Source organism: Triturus cristatus, chromosome 4_1 (genome assembly GCF_964204655.1).
Source record: "Triturus cristatus chromosome 4_1, aTriCri1.1, whole genome shotgun sequence".
Taxonomy (NCBI): domain Eukaryota; kingdom Metazoa; phylum Chordata; class Amphibia; order Caudata; family Salamandridae; genus Triturus; species Triturus cristatus.
Genome location: NC_140585.1, coordinates 233,716,884 through 233,735,536, shown reverse-complemented (window position 1 = coordinate 233,735,536; position 18,653 = coordinate 233,716,884). Strand labels below are relative to the sequence as shown.

Below are 18,653 nucleotides of genomic sequence, written 5' to 3'. Positions count from 1 at the left end.
CCATTAAGCCGTGGTTTTCAGCAGAGACCAGCTCAGCCTGCCTACACGACCAGTCGTGCGGACGCCATCTTGCCTGTGCTCTAAACCGGCGATAATTTTTAACGCCGTCCTTGATAATATGCCCCTAGGTTTCCTCAACTCACGCTGTTCCCTCTCTAGTCTCCTCCGCCTACAAAAAGACTCCCGCACCCAGCCCAGGTCTTTCTTAGTCAATAAGTCTGGGTTGGTGATTAATTCAACTCTTCCCAATCTTTCAAAACTATTCTTTAAATAGTTAAGCCATGGAATATGATGAGCATAATCAAGAGCCATACACTCCTTCAAGATCAATTTACTTAAGAATGATCCTTCGTTCAGCCAGGTCTTCAACCTAAATGTTAAACGATGAAGAGCCAACAGGTCAGAAAGATAGGACACCCCCAGTTCTTCATGTGACACCAGATTAGACATTCCCTGAGGCACGCCTAAAAGACCTTTCAAAAAGGTAATTTCAGCCACTTCTAACTCGTCTGTATCAACGGGACCCCATATTTCGTTACCATAGGAGGCTTTAGTAACGCATTTTGCCTGTCTTAGCTACAAGAGTGCCGCGATCTGTTTCCTACTTAATCTGGAGGAAAAAATTTAAAACAGCTGTATTTGCGTGACCAAGTCTTCCCTCTTTCTCTGTTTTAGTGGGTCCCATTTCATCTTGTCATCTATTAGGACCCCTAAATACGAAAAGACGTCTGTGCGGGGAACCTGAGCAGATCTAACCATAAATCGATAAAGCTTTCCAGGGCGAGGTCCCACCTGCATCACATAGGATTTAGAGTCATTTATTGACAGATCCAAATCCACCATAAAAGAGGAAAAAGAGTTGAGCAATAATTGCAGCCCTCTTGCGGTCCTAGATATAAGGGCCCCGTCATCCGCATATAATAAAACTGGCATTCCACACTGACCCACCTGGGGGTAATCTACCTTGGGCTCCAATAACACTTTTTCCAGATTATTAGTATACAAATTAAACAGAAAAGGGGCTAAAATACACCCTTGGCGTACACCTCTTTTTATTGTAAATTGGTGGGAGACCCTAAGGTCTTGAGAAAATCTGACCTGAGCCTTTGTTATTTGTGGAGGTCCTCCAAAAAATAAACAATATTGCCATCCACCCCGATGGCCAACATGGTCTGCCAGAGTTTAGCCCTATTCACACGATCAAACGCGGATGACAGATACATGAAGGTCAAATAGATGGTACCTGGTTGGGCAACTGTGTATTTATTGAGCATCATGAATAGGTTGAGGCACTGGGCTGTGGTAGACAGCCCAGGACGGAACCCGTACTGGACATCCTTTAAAATATCATGGTCCTCTGCCCAGCTAGTCAGCCTATCTTGAAGAACTCGGCCTACCACCTTAACCACAGAATACAGCAATGATATTGGTCCATAGCAATGAGTGCAATCTCCGTTACCCTTTTTAAAAACTGGCACTATGGTGGAAGTGGCCCATGATTCAGGGGGACCTGATTTTACCACTGCATTCATAACTGCTGTGAGGACGGGTGCCCAAAAATTTGGGTCGGATTTATAAAGATCCGATGGAATACCGTCAGGACCCGGGGCTTTATTGCTTGACAACCCAACGATACCTTTCTTAACCTCTTCTACCTTAAAAAACCAGAAGTCCCTGCCTCACGACCATATGAACTATATATATTAGGGGAACACTGGAACATAGTTTCGAAGTGAAGCGCCCACTCCTCCTCTGTAATGTGGGAGACCACCGCACTTCCTACATCTTCGTTCTGAAAGGGGCTATTTATTATATTCCAAAACCTAGAGCTATTCCTCAAAGTGCTAACCTCAATTAACTCCCTCCAGACTTCCTCCATTAGCATTGCCCTGCATCTGGCCAATTCTGTCTGACACTCCCTTTGTCAGGTTTTAACTAGTGTGAACTCATGGGCTCTTACTTAATGCTTCCTTTTTTTTTTTTTTTAAAGCTTTATTTAGTTTTGAAAAACAAAACAATACAAAGACATCGGCTGTGTGTTCAATAGATAGCCAGTGAAGAGATACACTACGACACTTTCGTCCCATAAACAATAAATACCACATAATCAAGGCATCGGACCGTAGATCCCCATCAACCAACCCATCGCTCCCACCCGCCCGAGCTCATTCATGAAAATCTCGCGCCAAGGACCCACCATTCGATTTCCATGGTCACCCCTATCCTCGACCCACACCCCTGCACTAGTCAATGCCCGTGTAAACAACATCCCAAGACTCACAGTAAGGAGGACCACAACTCCACATCCATCGCACTACCACCCCTCAAGCGTAACTCTGGCGCTGTATAGTCTACCCCACTCCCGTGGGCACTATTCCGGAACTTGAGTGTGGCGGGGAAGAGCTAGGCAGGTTTGCGATATATGTTTTATAAGGGCCCCAGATGTCCTTGGGTCGCGCCACTGTGGGGAGGAGACTGGAGTAGATCTCGCTATTCGTGCTGCAGTAAGCCATAGCAGTGAGCCACGTCCCAGCCGTGGGGGCCGTTCTATCCCCCCAGCGCTTTGCAATTTCCCGCTTGGCGAGTAGCAGGCCCAGAGCGGCAAGCCTTCGAACATTCTTAGGGAAATTTACCGTGTAGCCTAGCAATGCAACCTCAGGCGTGGGAACCAGCGTAAGCCCCAACATATCTCCCAGAATCTTGTGTACCTGCGTCCAGAATGATTGCAGCCTTGGGCACGTCCATGACATGTGTGCAAAATCAGCGTGCGGTGCAGAGCATTTCCAGCATGTGTGAGGCCGCGAGGGATCAATGGCATGGAGTCTATCGGGGGTCATGTAGCAGCGGCGAAGAAATTTGTAATGGAGGAGTTTATGACGACTATTAAGTGATATCGTGTTGGTGACTTTGCAACAAACGGTCCATTGTTCGTCCGTAATAGGCCTACCCAAGTCTGTCTCCCAAGCCGCCCGCAACCGGTCATCCGCACATGGAACCAGAGCTGCACATGCCTTGTACAGTTTAGAAACAATATGGGCTCCTGTATCTTTGTCAATGAGGATAGTGAGGGGTTCGAGAGGGAATCCCACAATTTCCGACCGCGCCGCACAATACAGCCGGCGTAGGACAAACTTGTCCAGGAACGTGGCCTCACTGAATCGCGCTTCCTCCGACAACGAGAATATGTGTCCTCCAGGGTATAAGTCCCCGATCTTAGTGAGGTTAAACTTTGTTGATATACGCTGCACAAGTGTCTCGCCCGTGCCCGGCAACAACCCGGGGTTAGGAAGTGGGAGAGAAGAGGAGTAAAGGAGAGGCTGGGCTAAATAGCGAGAAAGTCGATTCCATGCCCAGCTGGTGGTGGATACCGTTTGAATATCCACTGGGCTCCGGGGTACCCCCTTGGGTAACATTGCCGACAAGCGACCCGGGAGAACGAAGTCCGCCTCCGGGCGAAGAAACGGGATCCGTGCGTCAGGATGGTACCAGGCGTAGGCGTGTGCACACTGAGCGACCAGGTAGTATAAATACAGATCCGGTACTCCGAAGCCGCCCCTATCGTGTGGGAGCGTAAGAGTCGTCCAACGGATCCGGGGGTGCTTCCCGCCCCAGACCAGCCTAATCAAATGGGACCGTAGGGTGGAGAAAAAGGCCTGGGTGAGAGGAATAGGGATATTATTAAAAAGATACAAAAATTTGGGGAGTACGATCATTTTTATGATGGCAATTCTGGCTGACATGGAGAGCGGGAGCCGCAGCCACCCCTCCACCTGTGTCTCCAGCCGTGCAATCGCGCGGCCATAATTGAGGCGGACAATTTCGTCCGTGCTCAGATGTATCTGTATGCCCAAGTAACGTACCGAGTCTGAGCACCACTCCAACGGGAACTCACACTGCCAGGGGGAGGTGCCGCTAGTCAACGGGAAAATTATGGACTTGTGCCAGTTGATGCCCAGTCCCGAGTGGGCACCGAAGCGAAGGATCTCCCGTATCAGGGGAGCAAGGTTGACCTGCGGTTCTCTGACATACAGTATAGTGTCGTCCGCATAGAGGGAAGCTAGCAAGGGACCCGTGCGAAACTGGAGACCCCTGTGGAGATGCCGCTCCTGAAAATGCCAGATTAAGGGGTCCATGGCCAAAATGAACAGTAGCGGGGAAAGCGGACAGCCCTGTCGCGTACCGCGCGTTAGAGAGAAAGGGCGGGACAGCGTACCATTGACACGCAGACGGGCCGTGGGGCGGCTATACAGCAGCCGCGTGGTGGCGAGGAAGTTCGCCGGCACGCCCATGCGCTGCATGACGGAAAGAAAGAAAGGCCATTCTAGGGAGTCGAAGGCTTTCTCGGTATCTAGGAGGATCGCCGCAGCAGGCGTGGCCGGATTAATTCTGTGCAAAACCGTGAATAACGTTCGTAGATTCAAGGACGTCGAGCGACGGGGGACGAAGCCCGATTGTGCGGGCGAGATAATGAATTCCATCAATTGGGAAAGTCTGTTGGCCACTATTTTGGCCAGGATCTTGTAATCGATGTTTAAGAGGGAGAGGGGCCTATACGACCCAGACAACGCCGGGTCCTTGTTTGGTTTTGGGAGCAGAACTATGACCGCTTCGCTAAGGGTCGACGGGAGGGACCCTCGCTCCAATGCCTCCGCGTATACCTCGATAAGCCGGGGCGCCAGCAGATCAGAAAAGGCCTTGTAAAAATCCCCGGAGAAGCCATCGAGGCCAGGGGCGGAGGAGCCTCGAAGCACCTTAATCGCCCCTCGTACTTCAGTCACCGTTATGGGCTCCGCCATGAACTCCTGCATACCCCTATCCAGGAATACGAGCGCGATCTCTGATAAGTAGGCCTCACGAGAGGCCGAGGATTCACCTAACTTGGTCGTATATAAATCCGAGAAGTAGGCCAGGAATTCGTCCCGGATCTCAGCGGGCGTCGTGCGGAGCGAGCCGTCTATGCCCCTCACCTCGGCTATCAAGGACCTACTATACGGCGGTCTCAGAGCTTGCGCCAGCGTGCGTCCCGGCCTGTCCTCCTCCCCGTACCTACGCGCGGCATGGTATTTCCCCAGATATAGAATCTCTCTGTCTGCTGCCTCCCGATAGTCAGTCAGGAGGCGCAGCCGCCTAGTGGACACGTCGTCATTAGGCGCACGTTGCGCCTCAGCGTCAATCGAGTCTAGCTGCGCCTCCAATTGCCTGATCGTCGTGCGCAATGCCTTTAGGACCCCAGCATGTTTAGCTATGCAAATCCCCCTGATATATGCCTTAAACCCCTCCCAAAGCACGGCCCATGAGTCCACCGATCCGGTGTTAATCGAGAAGTAGTCTTCGATCGCCTCGGAAATCTCGTGGACAAAGAGGTCGTCCAAAAGCGCCCTCCCAGGGAATCGCCACTGCCGCTCAAAACCCTCGGGCCACGGAATGTCCAAACACAGTGATACCGGGGAGTGGTCTGAGTATGTTCTAGGGAAAGTCTTCAGCTCACGGAACCAGGGGGACAGGCCCGGGGACAGGAGCCAGTAGTCAATCCTGGTCCAAGTGCTGTGTTGTCCCGAGAAGTGTGTGTAGTCAGTGTTGTTCGGGTTGCGCCTGCGCCAGATGTCAGTCAGAGAGAACTAGTGGCATAGGTCTAAGAGTGCGCGCCACGCCCTAGGCTTAGAATCAGTGGCCCCCGAAGTACTGTCCAGACCCACATCCATCAATAAGTTGAAATCGCCGCCAAGTATGAGGCCGGCCGGTTCCAGAGTTGCAAGCTGGGCCGCAAGCGCATAAAAAAAATCAGGGGAATCACTTTTAGGAGCATATACACATACAAGAATGACCACATGACCCATCAACACCCCTCTCACTATGCAGTAGCGTCCCTCCCTGTCCGCCAGGAACGTCTGGCAGTGGAACGGGACTCTTTTATGAATCAGCACCGCGGTGCCTCTGGCATAATTACTGAAATTGGAAAAGTATCTATGAGCGCCCCACGAAGCCGCAAAGCGGGCGTCAACAGAGGAGTGCAAATGCGTCTCTTGGATAAAAGCAACGTCAACTCGGTGCCGATTTAAATAGTGTAGTATCTGTTTGCATTTACGCTGGTTGTTCAGGCCCCTTACGTTCCAAGACATTAGCGATAGGCCGATGGGGGTTTCATTCAAGCCTATGTGAGCCATCGATGCCATGTAGCAAGCAATGGGAGCCAGAAAGCAGCAGTGTCTCCGTGTATCAGCAAAGTCAACACACCCCCAGCCATGTCAATAAGATCAAAGTAACCTACCCCTGCCCCCCTCCCCCCACCCAGCCATATCACACAAACGTGAGGCAAACCCAAACCTGTGAAAAAAAAGCATAGCTCCAAATAGCAATACAAATTGTAAGCAAACAGGAAAAAGCAGAGCATCGCAACCAAAAGTATTCCCAGCGGTTTCAACCAAAGGGGGATGACAACGACCCGCTACCAACCCAGCAAGGCAAAACAGTTATACCAAAAGTGTTCCAAAGTCCCCTATAGCGAGCATTAGGAAAAACAAAGTTAGGACACGGGCGCTGTCTCAGCCGACCCCGGAGCCCGCAAACAGGTCCTGGCTAATTGCTGATCCACTGCGCGGAGGAGATTGTCCATCCTCATCTCCCCCAGGAGGGCCTCTGCGTGGCTTGTATGTGCGGCAGAATTCCTGCACCTCAGTAGGATTGTCAAAGAGCCGAACACGGCCATCAATGTCAACCCTCAGCCGCGTCGGGTAGAGCATGCCATATTTTAGGCCTAGGTTGCGGAGCGCTGCCTTCGCCCCCGCGTATTTCCCTCTGGCCTCCTGGACCATGGCGGTGAAATCAGGGTAGAATGAGAGTCTCGAGCCCTGCCAAGTGATCTCACCCCTCTCCCTAGCCAACCGCAGGGCCGTGTCGCTGTCCCGGAAGTTCATGATACGGGCAATCAGCGGGCGAGGCGGGAGCCCCGGATTAGGTCGCGGCCCCAGGGAGCGATGCACCCTCTCAACTACAAAGCCCGGTGTGAAGGATTCTCTCCCAAAAATGTCCGACAACAGTTTTTCCACAAAAACGTCCAGTCTGCCAGTAGCCGTGGATTCCGGAACCCCAGTGATTCGCCCATTGTTGCGCCAACTGCGCGATTCCAAGTCCTCGTTCTTGATGGCCACCTCTTTCAATATGCGTTCCATTCTATCCATGCGCTTGGTTTCTTGCACTGCGCTATCTTCCATGGCCGCGATCCGGGCCTCAGCCTCCACCAAGCGCTTATCATGGGCCTGGATCTTGGCCCCCATCGTTTCTAGTGTTTTGTCCAGAGCGTCAAAGCGACCATCGAGGGCCCTGAACCCAGCACGCATCTCTTGCAGCCAGCCTGGGGATGGGGCACAGGTCGCCGGATCGCCGGACGAGCCCTCCAAAGGGGCCGGCATTTCTGGGCGTTGTTCCGCTGGTTGCTCAGGTAGCTTTTCAAAGGGCAGCGTTTTCTGCTTTGGGTCCCTGCGACCCATGCCCCCACACGGCTGGACGGCAACCAGCCCACTTGTCCTAGTTCAAAGGTGGCTCAAAGGAGGTGCAGCGACGGCTCAGCAGGGTGGCTCAATCCACAACTTATCGGTCCAGTACTACTGGCGATGCAGCATTCTCCGGGGAATCCGACCGGTCTCGGCTCCGCAGTACCTCAGGCCCGGGCCACTGCCATGGGATGTGAATCAGCCAGGCGACACCTCAGCCCGCAGGACCAGGGAGCGCTCTCACGGGGCCACAGAATCTGGACAGAGCAGAGGGGCAGACCCAGTGGTGCCATCAGCAGTCACGGCCAAGTGTTGCAGGGTGGGGGTGAAGGAGAACGGTCAGCACAGACCGCGGACCACAGGACCCCCCAAGAGAGGGCCCAAGGACAGGGGCAGAGGCAGACCGGGCGCTCTGCCCAGCGCGGAGTCCCCCCAGCCCACCCCCGCCGCCAACCGGCCGTCCCGCCACCCCCCCCAGCCCCCCGACCGAAGTAGCCCGGGGCCCCAGGGAGGAAACAACGAGAGAGGCCGCGACCGCAGCGCCGGGCCAAAGCCGAGCGCCCGGCCGTCCTCCGGCCAGCAGCGGTGCAGGGAGCAAAGCAGACCCCCGCCAGGCCGCACCCCGGTGCTCAATACCCCCCCCCTCAGCTCCCCCCCGGGTACCTGCTTCCCAGCCGGCCGCCGTCTCCGCACTCGCGTCCTCGACCGCCGATTCAAGCCGCCATCTTGGGCCTCAGGTCAGCGAGTCCCAGTCGTCTGCGGGTCGTCCCGGGTGCATTTGGGGCCAGATCTCTATTCCGGAGTGTTCCGGGGCCGCGGGAGAGTCAGCGTCGGAGCCGGGCACCCAGCGCCCGCATCAGGAGGTCGGGAAAGGCAGCGTAAGTGATGGGTCGGCGGCGGAGCTTCAAAGCCGCGCGGCCATCACAGCTCGCGGCTTGGCCACGCCCCCCCCTACTTAATGCTTCCTTCGACTTCCTGGCTGCCCGGGAACAATAAGAATCAAACCATCTAGGAACCTGAATAGAGGGTCGCTGTGTGAGGGCATTGAGGAAATCACTTATTTTAGCGGAGATAATCTTAAAAGCTTAAGGACCTCTCCCGGGGCAGTTAGTGGTGTTATACACAATGCTAACTCGTTAGCAAATCGTGATGGTTAATGATTCATGAAATGCCTCTTAGGGTATATGGCCCCATCTTAACCTTCTTCCACCATCCGTTGGTCTCACTACCCCGCTCTACCCAGCCCCCCCTTATGAGCCAATAAGGGCCCACTAAGATAAACACACAAAGGGTTGTGATCACTATGTATATTAGCCAAGATGGTAAATCCCGTGGTTAATTCAAGAAGAGGCGTTGATAACAAGATAAAATCAATAAATGAACCACCTCCCCACCCATCAAAGGATGGTGTAAGGGCCTTGCTACGAGGACCTAATGTGCACATAGGCGAAGATAAATCAAATTCATGTAGCAAACCGTTAAGTAAATCGCCTTGTGCAGTGTGTTCAAAATGAATCCCCCTCACACGTGGGCAGCCCAAATCAATCAGACTTGTGATCCCTGGATCTCCACATAGGTGAGTATTAAAATCCCCAGCAATTACAAAATTTCTAAAAACAACAAAGATTTTTCCTTAAAAAGGAGCCCAACATAGAAATGTTACACACGCCCTTAGCACAAGACATTTTGTTATAAATATTCAAGAGACCCAGTTTATAGGACCCATTACACAACAGCAAACTGTATACTGTAAACACAGGCTGTCAGTCGGCAACACAGTTTTCTTACACTCTGTTGCCAAGGAAACATAAATTGCAAGAGCACCTCTCAATCTTTCTGAGGATGAAGAAGTAGCCGGAACAAAAAAAGACGTTAGCCCTCCAGGAGAAAACTATTCCCGGTCACCCATGTTTCTTGCAAGCAGATCAAACTGAACTGTTTTATGAACAAAATGCATGAGGGGTCAAGAAGCTTATTAGCTAAGCCCGCAATATTCCATGATATAAAGTTGTAGTCTATTCTGCCCAAAGTCCCATTGCTTTGCCGCGGTTTGGCCTGCTGAATATTTGTTGGCCCCAGTTCCACAGAAACTACCCCACTAAGTCAATCACAAGTGTCCAAAGCGCCCAAGGGTGCAAAACGATTTGATAAGTCCATAAGAGGTGGAACAAGCTGCTGCCCGCCTTGTGATGTCCAATGAGTATGGTTCAAATTTAGTTGTGTGGACCTGAAGGGAGGGTGGGAGGACTTCTACCTGTCAAACGGGGCCCTACTGTTATGGGACATATTGTTCCAGCCAGATGACTCAGGTCTATAGAAGAACCTGAGAGGAAGGGCCATAATAGATATTTGGGGACCAAAAGGGAGCGTTAATCGAGGCTGTAGCCAGAATCCTTTCTGCAATATGAAGTCTATTACAATTGATAATGACACAGTCTTCCTTGCAGGACTTATAGGAGCTACCTACCCAATTGACCCTTTGCACCATGTTTATGTTTTTTTCCACCCTTGTACTTAAGGCAGTATTACAAGACAGCCGGTGTAGGACTTTGTTCTTCAGTTGGAAATAGTCTTCCTTAAAACCCTGGGTGACAGCGAGGTGGCACGTTCCCCAGGATCACAACATACAGCTTTGATTCTGGTGGAAGATATATATCAACAAGATTCTGATCGGGACCCCCCTCTCTCCAGAGATGACTCTCCTACTCTCAAGGATGGTTTGATCCAGTGTGGGTGCCCTTTACGCAGGTCCTAAACTTAAACCAGAACTTATGACAGTGTGGTTCTGTGAGGAAGACGGGGACCGCGGGTTCTGTGGACAATTGATGGCAAAATCCATGGGTCACTTAGACGGGGGATGGATGCTTCCTGGTGTTTAAATTAGAAGCTGCCAGATTAGATTCTTTGGTTGCCAGATGACTTAATTGGATCCTTGGTTCCATATTAAAGGTTTACCCCTCAAAGGGATACAACATTTGACATCAGAAAGTCCCTTTTCTATTGAAGTCAGACGTTGAAATAGTGAAACCAGTTTTGAATCCAATTTAACATTTAGTGAGACCAGAAAGGATTCTAGTATACTTGCCATGTCTGCCTCTGTGACTACTTGATCAATTGGTAACTTCTGGTATGTCACCTCAGCTCTCGGCCTTTTGGCGTTTCCCGAAGACACTTGGCCCTTTCTTTTCGTGCCTGATCCTTGACTGGCTGTCTCTACTCTTCCTATTCTCCCTGGCGTTGCAAATCCAGAAGTTATTAACTGCTTAACAGGGCTGCCGGCCACACGCTTCTGGGTTAGGGATACTTCATCCCCCTAGGATTATTGACCACGATAGAGGGTGAAAGAGGTAAGTGCTGACCCGCCATACAGCTGGTCAGGCCCTCTGATTCTTGCACTCTGGGTCTATTTGATGGACCATCAACGTTGTCCGAGATCTTGTGTGTACTGGCTGGATTAGGAAGAGGGCGATTTACAGGGGACCGAGAAAGACGCCGGGCTACCAGCTCTATCTCTTTGTCAATCACTCCTGCTGCCCTCACTAGAAAAGAATCCATAGTCACTACTGAGCCTATCGCAGCCCTCCCAGAATCTGTAGTCACCTTCCGTTTCCCCATGGCAGACCCAAAGCAATATGCACTCAGCGCTCTTCAGCAGTGGACTTGCAAATGAAAATATAACAAAGCTCGTACTCCTGATTGGTGTGCAAAAAATCCCACAGGGGACTGCTAGCACGGTCACATAGAATGGAGGCCTCACATGCCTTGGAACCAAATCACAAAGTTTACATAGTCCATAGGTCACCTGGATGCTGTGACCCTACAGCCAATGATAAAAAATGCAAATAATGTAGTACGAGGGACCGCTGCCCTCCCTACCTGCTCCTCTCACCTTGACCCAAGGATGAGATAATGGCCCAGTTGTAGCGCCCACTGCAAACCTCCACCTCCCGGTGCGGTGAATAAGCTTTTGCGGAGAGATGTTGGAGAGATGTTGAATAAAATAAAAGAGAACCAAGAGGGTAGGCCCAGCCCAGCCTCCTCCGACCTCTGACCGGTGCGGACAGGCCCGCCCTTGGCCCGGTCTTTGCCTGGGCGCACTTGCCTGATCACATAGAAGTGGTTTAGTGGGACTCTGCTCCCTATCCTTTATTACTTTCTGAGCCCATCCCTATCATGTTTCCCTTTAAATAATTGTTCCCCCAAGTCACTCCTTTGTTGAGCCATCTCATCCCCTTTTTCAGTGGACTGCTATTTCATATAATTCCACATGCAGAAGTTCAAGACCGCATTTCTCCCAGGCTTGCTTAGGTGTGTCCAGGTTTCCACTACTACTTTTACATCCACAAAACAGTGATAATCACTTGTTTAGATGCTCAAATACAGACTGTGGAATTGATCACATTGAGTTGTGCATGACATAAGGACACCTGGAAAGAAAATCCATATTGGACAATGGAATCCGAGTCTGCTACTTGTATGTCCAGATAGCTGATATTATCCTACTTTCATTGGAGGATCACCTCCAGTATAGTTCTCTTTTCAGCTTAGTGAACCCTACTATAAGAAGTATCTGTGATTTTGTACAGTTTGTACGACGGCCCGACACCCCCTAGAATCTTCCTGACTCCTCCAAGGGGATCAGGAGGACTAAATACTCTGCCTGCTGCATAGACACTAATAGGTCATTTGCATACATTGACACTATTTGTGTTATGCCCCTTCTGGTATGTCCCAATTGTCTAATTGCAGTTAGAGTTTAACCCCCCAAGTGGCTCAACTATTAGCACAAACAGCAATGGGTCGAGTGGGCAGTCTTTCTTCCTGTCCCTCTGTACTTCCCAACTCTTTAACATCAGTTCCCACATTAAACTCTGGCTTTCGGCTTTGTGTACTGAAACCTGACCCAGTCAAAAAAGTTTGGAACAAACACCATGCCCTCCAACACTCGGATTATGTACTGCCAACTTGGGTGTCAAGTACCTTTTCTATGTCTAAGGCTGTTATGGAATAGTGTTGTTCTCCCAATTGTAACAAGTTTATGATGTGTGTTGGCCTCCTGAGGTTCTGTTCCAGCTAGGTTTGAACTCATCCTGGTACAACATAAATTCTAACCTGCTATAATTGCTATGTGAGCTCTGTGTGCTCGAATAGCAGCAGTATTCTTTCCAATATCAAGCAATTCCACTGTTTCCATAACCTCCCTCAGGACACTAGTCATACTTGATTTACTTTTCAATCTGGGGGGATAGGAAGGGGTTCTAGCCAACATTACTTGTAAACCAAAAGTAAACTCACCTGCTATATGACTGGGGCTCCTAAGTATGTCACTCTCATGACTGACAGTTTTATCGCCTACATTTGGTGCATAGATCTTTACAGTTCTCATTTCTTTACAGTCTAAGCCTATTTGGAGAAATCTTCCCTCCACATGAACTTTTGTGCTTTACATTGTGAAGGGGATTCCTTACACTGTCCATGTAACTCCCCTTACATAAGTGGAATAGGTGCGACGAGTACATTTGTCCCCTGCCTTACTTACATACTTTCGCTACCTCAGCTGCCTTAAAGTGTGTTTCCTGCAGGCTGGCTATACCAGTCCCACATGTTTAAAAATACGAGTAGACCCTTTATCGCTTTGTGTAATCTTTCAAATATTTAATGTTCCATACATTTAACTCAGGTTCCATGGTGTGCCAAGTGATATTTCCTGAGGTTTTCGATCTATCATCCAGATCCTCGATTTCCTGGACTACAACCCTTCCCTTTACCAGCTCAGACATGCCCATAATCTTCTGAATTTGTGGCAGATCTCTGAGTTGTTAACTCCCTCTACAAGCTGTCCCCCAGGCAATCACCTTCTAACAGTGCCTACATATGGTGACCCTCAACCTTTCTTTCTGTTTTGAAATAGGAAATTCAAAACTGTTTTTGAATACCACCAACTACCTATGTCTAATCATTCATGTCCAGTCCCTGCTCTTCAGATTCTACTCGGAATCAATGTTCCTATGAATATTGTTAGAAATGGGATTCCTGGTTGGCTGAGTTATGCATCCAGGCCAGGGCAGGAACCACCTCTTAGTCATGGTAAGCTAGATACACACTTTAAATTAACATGTGCTCACATTCTAGCTGCTTGGCATAGAGCAGGCAGGCTTAACTTAAGAGGCAATGTGTAAAGTATTTGTGCAACACACACACACACATACACGATGAATACACCACAAAAAGACTCCATAACAGCTTTAGAATAATAGAGAATATTTATCGGCGTAAACAGAACCAAAACAACAAAAATCAAATCAGTAGAAGTCGACATATGAATTTTTGAAGAATATATGTAAAAACTGTGCTTAGAAGACAATAGCACTAAAAGTTTACTTGAGGTCCCGAGGGACTGGGGTAAATCCAAAGTTTAGGTTGACTGTGCTGGAGGGTATGCTGGCTACAGGAATCACGTAGGGTCAACTGAAAAAGTCCCTTGGATGGTTCAAAGTGTCGTTGTTGAGAGACCGATGTGTCAGTTCAGACTCACGCAGTTGAGCCGATGCCGAGTCTCGCAGTCGGAACCTCGATTGGGGCTGCATCGGAGTCGAACCTCGCCATCGGGATCTCAGACCGGTGCTGTGTCATTGGTTGTCTTCAGATTGGTACTGCATCAAAGGGTACTGCGCAGTGGTGACGATGCATTGGTTTTGTAGAAAATCAACTGTAGAAGCCACTTCTGAGGCCCAAGACCAGAGGGCCCACCTCAGGCAAGGGTAGGACTCACAGATGGCAGGGTCATGCAGCCCCGGCAGAATTGCAGGTAGACTTTGTTTCCCTTAGGCTTACAGGAGGCAGGCAGCACGCCCTTGGAGTCACTCTTGGTTCTAGTGAGATTGGTCCAGTACTTATCCTTAGCAGGGCAGAGATCAGGAGGTAGCAGGGCAGCTCAGCAAAGCAGAAAAGCAGCTCCTCAGAACAGTCAGTCAAGGGAAAGTGGTAATCCTTACAGCACAGCAGTCTTTACTCCAGCAGAGTTCTTCCCAGGTCCAGTAGTGTCCTGTCTTGGTAGGGTCAGAGCCCCAGTACTTATACCCAAATACACCTTTGAAGTGGGTGATGACTTCAAAGCATCTCTTTGAAGTGCACATGTCCCCTTTCATCCCAGCCCTTTGTGTGGGACACAGGACACTGTCTATTCAGATGTAAGTATTAGCTTCCACTCCCCTTCCCACCTAGGAAGGCTATCGGAATGCAGATGAATCCTCTGTCACACCCACCCTTCCTGTATTTGTGGCTGTCTAGAGGGAATGCGTAAAGTGTAGCTGTCCCCCAGCCAAAACATGTATTGGAGACAGGCTGAAGGCACACAGAACAAAGTTAAGAGCAGAGAAATGTCCATTTCTAAAATAATAATGTCAAATCCAACTTTACCACTAAAAAGGATTTATCATTACCATTCAAATGATATGAAACATGATTTAGCTTCTCCTTTCTAATCAGGAATTACAACTTAAAAGTGTTTAAGGAATTCCCAATGGTATCCTGTGAGAGGAGTAGGCAGTGAAAGCAAATTTAGCTGTTTGTCACTACCAGGACATGTGAAACTTAAAGGTACATGTTCTAACTTTTACTCACACAGAACCCTGACCTTAGGGCTACCTGGGGGCTACCTTAGAAGTGACGTATGTGTAATAAAAGGGGAGTTTAAGGCTTAACAAGTAGTTTGTAATGCTAAGTCAAAGTGGCAGTAAACTGCACACACTTGCTTTGCAATGACAGGCCTGAGACACATTTGAAAGGCTAATTGTGTGAGCAGTACAATCAGTGTTACAGGCCCACTAAAAGCATTTAAATTGCAGGCCCTGCGTATATGGTATACCACTTTACAAGGGACTTATAGGTGTACTAAAAATGATACTCAGGTATACACCACTGTCACCATGTTTAGGGGAAAAGCACATGCACTTTAGCACTGGTTAGCAGTGATAAATAGCTTAGAGTCCTACGGTCAACAAAAAGAAGCTCAGAAAAATGGGAGGAGGAGGGCAAGAATTTTGGGGTGACCCTTCAGAAAGGGCCATTTTCCAACAGATATCAATCAAATCTCTCCTTGGTTGTCTATCACCGCTATTGTGCTGTCATCCATCCTTGCTTGAGGCTCCTGTTAGTTTCCTTTTATCACCCATGTCCAGCGAATCCCAATCTTCCCTTTGGGTGTAGAAAATGTGTGACTTTCCTTTGAAGAATACACAAAGCTTGGTGGTTACAGCAGAATGTATTTTATGCCCTTGTCGCTGATATTTTGTTTTGCATCTTGGAAGGTCTTCCTTAACTTCTGTACCCCTTGAAACGAGGGTGCAATGTTACATCTTGGTCTGTGAAGTTGAATATCCTAGCAATAATTGCTCTTGGATAATGCTCCAGGCAGCAGGCCCAGAGCCCTAAGCGCCTTTTCGACAGAAAATAACTTAGAGAATCCTTTTCAATACAAGTTGAGTTGCAATCCATCATTACAGGTGTGAAAGAGAGGGAGACAGGTGTGAAAGAGAGGGAGACCGGTGCGAATGATAGGTGATAGCAACATAGGTGACAAAGAGACAGCCGAGAGAGAGGGGAACACTAGTGAAAGGGGATGACAGTATGAGAGACTTGATATAGAGACAGATGAGAAAGAGATAGCAACAAGAGACAGAAAGAGGGGAGAGACCGGTGTGAGAAATGTAATAACAGAACAGCTGGTGACAGACACCTGAGAGGCAGGTGGATGTAGGTGAGACATGTAAGAAAGATATAGGGCAGAGAGGGACAGGTAAGGCAAATAATAAAGAGGTAGCTGAGAGTTAATGGGGAGACAGGTGAGAGGTGAGAGACTACTCATAAAGGGTCTACCCAGAAAGAAAGAGAGGTACAGGGTGGGCAGACAGGTGAGAGAGGTAATGGAGACAATGATGAGAGATGAAGCTCGGAGAGAAGGGAAGTCAGGTGTGAAAGAGAAGCACGACAAAGAGACAGGCCAGACAAAACAGCGGAGAGAAGTGGGGAGATTAACAGGTGAAAATTTGGCAACTGAAAGAAGGGAGACAAATGAAAGAGTGGTGAGAAAGTGACAGAGATAAATAGGATGCAGAGTGATTATCCAATTTAGAGAGAGACACAGAGAGAGAGGCTAGAAAAAAACAGCTGAGGGAGAGGTGAGGAGAAGGAAAGGTTAGAACTATGGAGGTGATCTTGAGACACAGACAGGTGAGAAAGAGATAGACGGTGGAGTAAGAGAGGTGGGAGACAGGTGAAAGAGAGTCAAAAAAGAGAAGAGATGAGAAGGTCAGGTGAGAGAGGGGAACACATGAGATGTAAGGTGATCCATGAGAAAAACAAAGTAGCGCGAGAGTCAGTAGGGGTGAGAAGGAATCAGTAACAGGTGAGAAAGACAGGTATGCAAGAGGTAATAAAAAAGGCATACAGCTGAGAGGAGGGTGACAGCAGGTCAAAGATAATATGACATCACTTCCTGTGATTACATTGGGGTTGAAAGGACATGTGATGTCACGTCTGCTGCATTAAAGTTATACTTTAATGAGACTGTGGCTCATCTTACCCCATTTCATGTTTTTTAGGTCTGATCTAGTGACAGATTTAGCTGGTGGCTAGCATCCACTTAAAAATAATCATAATAAAAATATATACTGCTATATATGTAGGTAAAAGGGGTAAACTTCTTCATATACTTCATCTATTGAATTGCCATTCCCGTTTTGCTTTTGAACGCCACAGCATTCAGTATGACACTTCATTCATTGCCTGTCTTGCACTGTAAGTGACACCATTTTCCATGATCACATATGCATAGCTGCCTTAGAAGGCGTACACTAGTTTTTAATTTGTTTTACAAAATTATACTTCCACCTTTCTCCTAAAGGGAATTAAACTCAGTTAGTGCATTACTATAGTTTCTGTTTGTTACAGACTTAAATAACTGGGGAAGTTATCTTTAGGTAGTTATTTTGATATATTTTGCTGCAAGTTATATGTTCAAAAAGCTTTTCTTTGAGGAAACAGTTTTAGATCCGCGCACATGAGAACATTTTAGGCCTAGATTTACTAATGGTTTGAGCTGGGTTTGTGTTATATTTGTAACACAAACCCGACACAAAGTGATGGGCTAGGATTTACTATATTCAGTGCAAATCAGGATTTGTGTTGGATACTTTCCTAAAGTAGCACAACAGTTGCGCTATGCGCTGCGTTGCATTACTTTGTGTCAAGTGGTGGGGTCCAAGTGTGGCACACAGGTGCTCCCATGCATGCAGCCACCTGATGGAGCAGAGTTTTAAGTACAAAACCTGCTTGAATTAACGCTACAGTAACACTTATTAATAGTGTGAGACGTGACGAACGTGCACCAACACAAACAAAAGGGAAAAATGCTTTGCGCATGCGTGCATTAATTTTACGACTAATGTATGAAAGACAAGGCCGTGTTTTCACTTTGCTTTAAAAGATTAATGAAAATAATGCTGCTTCTGCTCACTAATGCTCTTGCTTGGGAAAATATGGGATTAGTACAATGAAGGGAGGTTAACAGTGAAAAGTATATTTGTGACATTAATAATGTTTGTGTTTTATTTGCTTGGAAAACACATGGGCCTAAAATTCTGCATGAACACTATATGGTTAATTCGAAAAATGGAACAAAATAAAATACTGAAATCGAGCACTGACAGAGAGTGCAGCGAAAGGCAGTAGCTGACCTTGGTTAAGGAATGCCGTGTGCCTGCCAAAGGAGGAGAAAAGATGGCTTGGGAAAGGAAAGAGATGTTTAAACTTCTTCCGTCGAAAGCAGCAGGCTCCGATACATGTAACAGTCTTTAGGAAATGTACAAACAGCAAATTAAGAATGAATAGAAAACAAAGAGAGAAGTTGGAAATGTGTTTGTGACTATGGTGGTGTGACAGAACACCCCCTGGATCAACAAATGAGAGACTGAAGTTTAGTGAATGTTTCAATTACTGTGGGTTGGGCATGTAAGTTTTAGGGTATAACTGGGGTGCCTTTAGGGGTGTGGTTAGGTTGGCATTGGGAGAAGCTTAGAGGGAGATCATCGCTGTCCGTCGGTTTGCTGAGGCTTACCTTTTTCCTGTTCCTGTCCTATAGCCAAGCTTCCTGATGATCTTTGT

At 48.4% G+C, this 18,653-nt stretch overlaps 1 protein-coding gene across 3 annotated transcripts in view; it reads right to left on the bottom strand.

Annotated features, from left to right (window-relative positions):
* LOC146854177 (aldo-keto reductase family 1 member B1-like) overlaps window positions 1-18,653 on the bottom strand; it is a 348,624-nt gene that overhangs the window by 186,353 nt on the left and 143,618 nt on the right. The gene's annotated exons all lie outside the window — the stretch shown is intronic.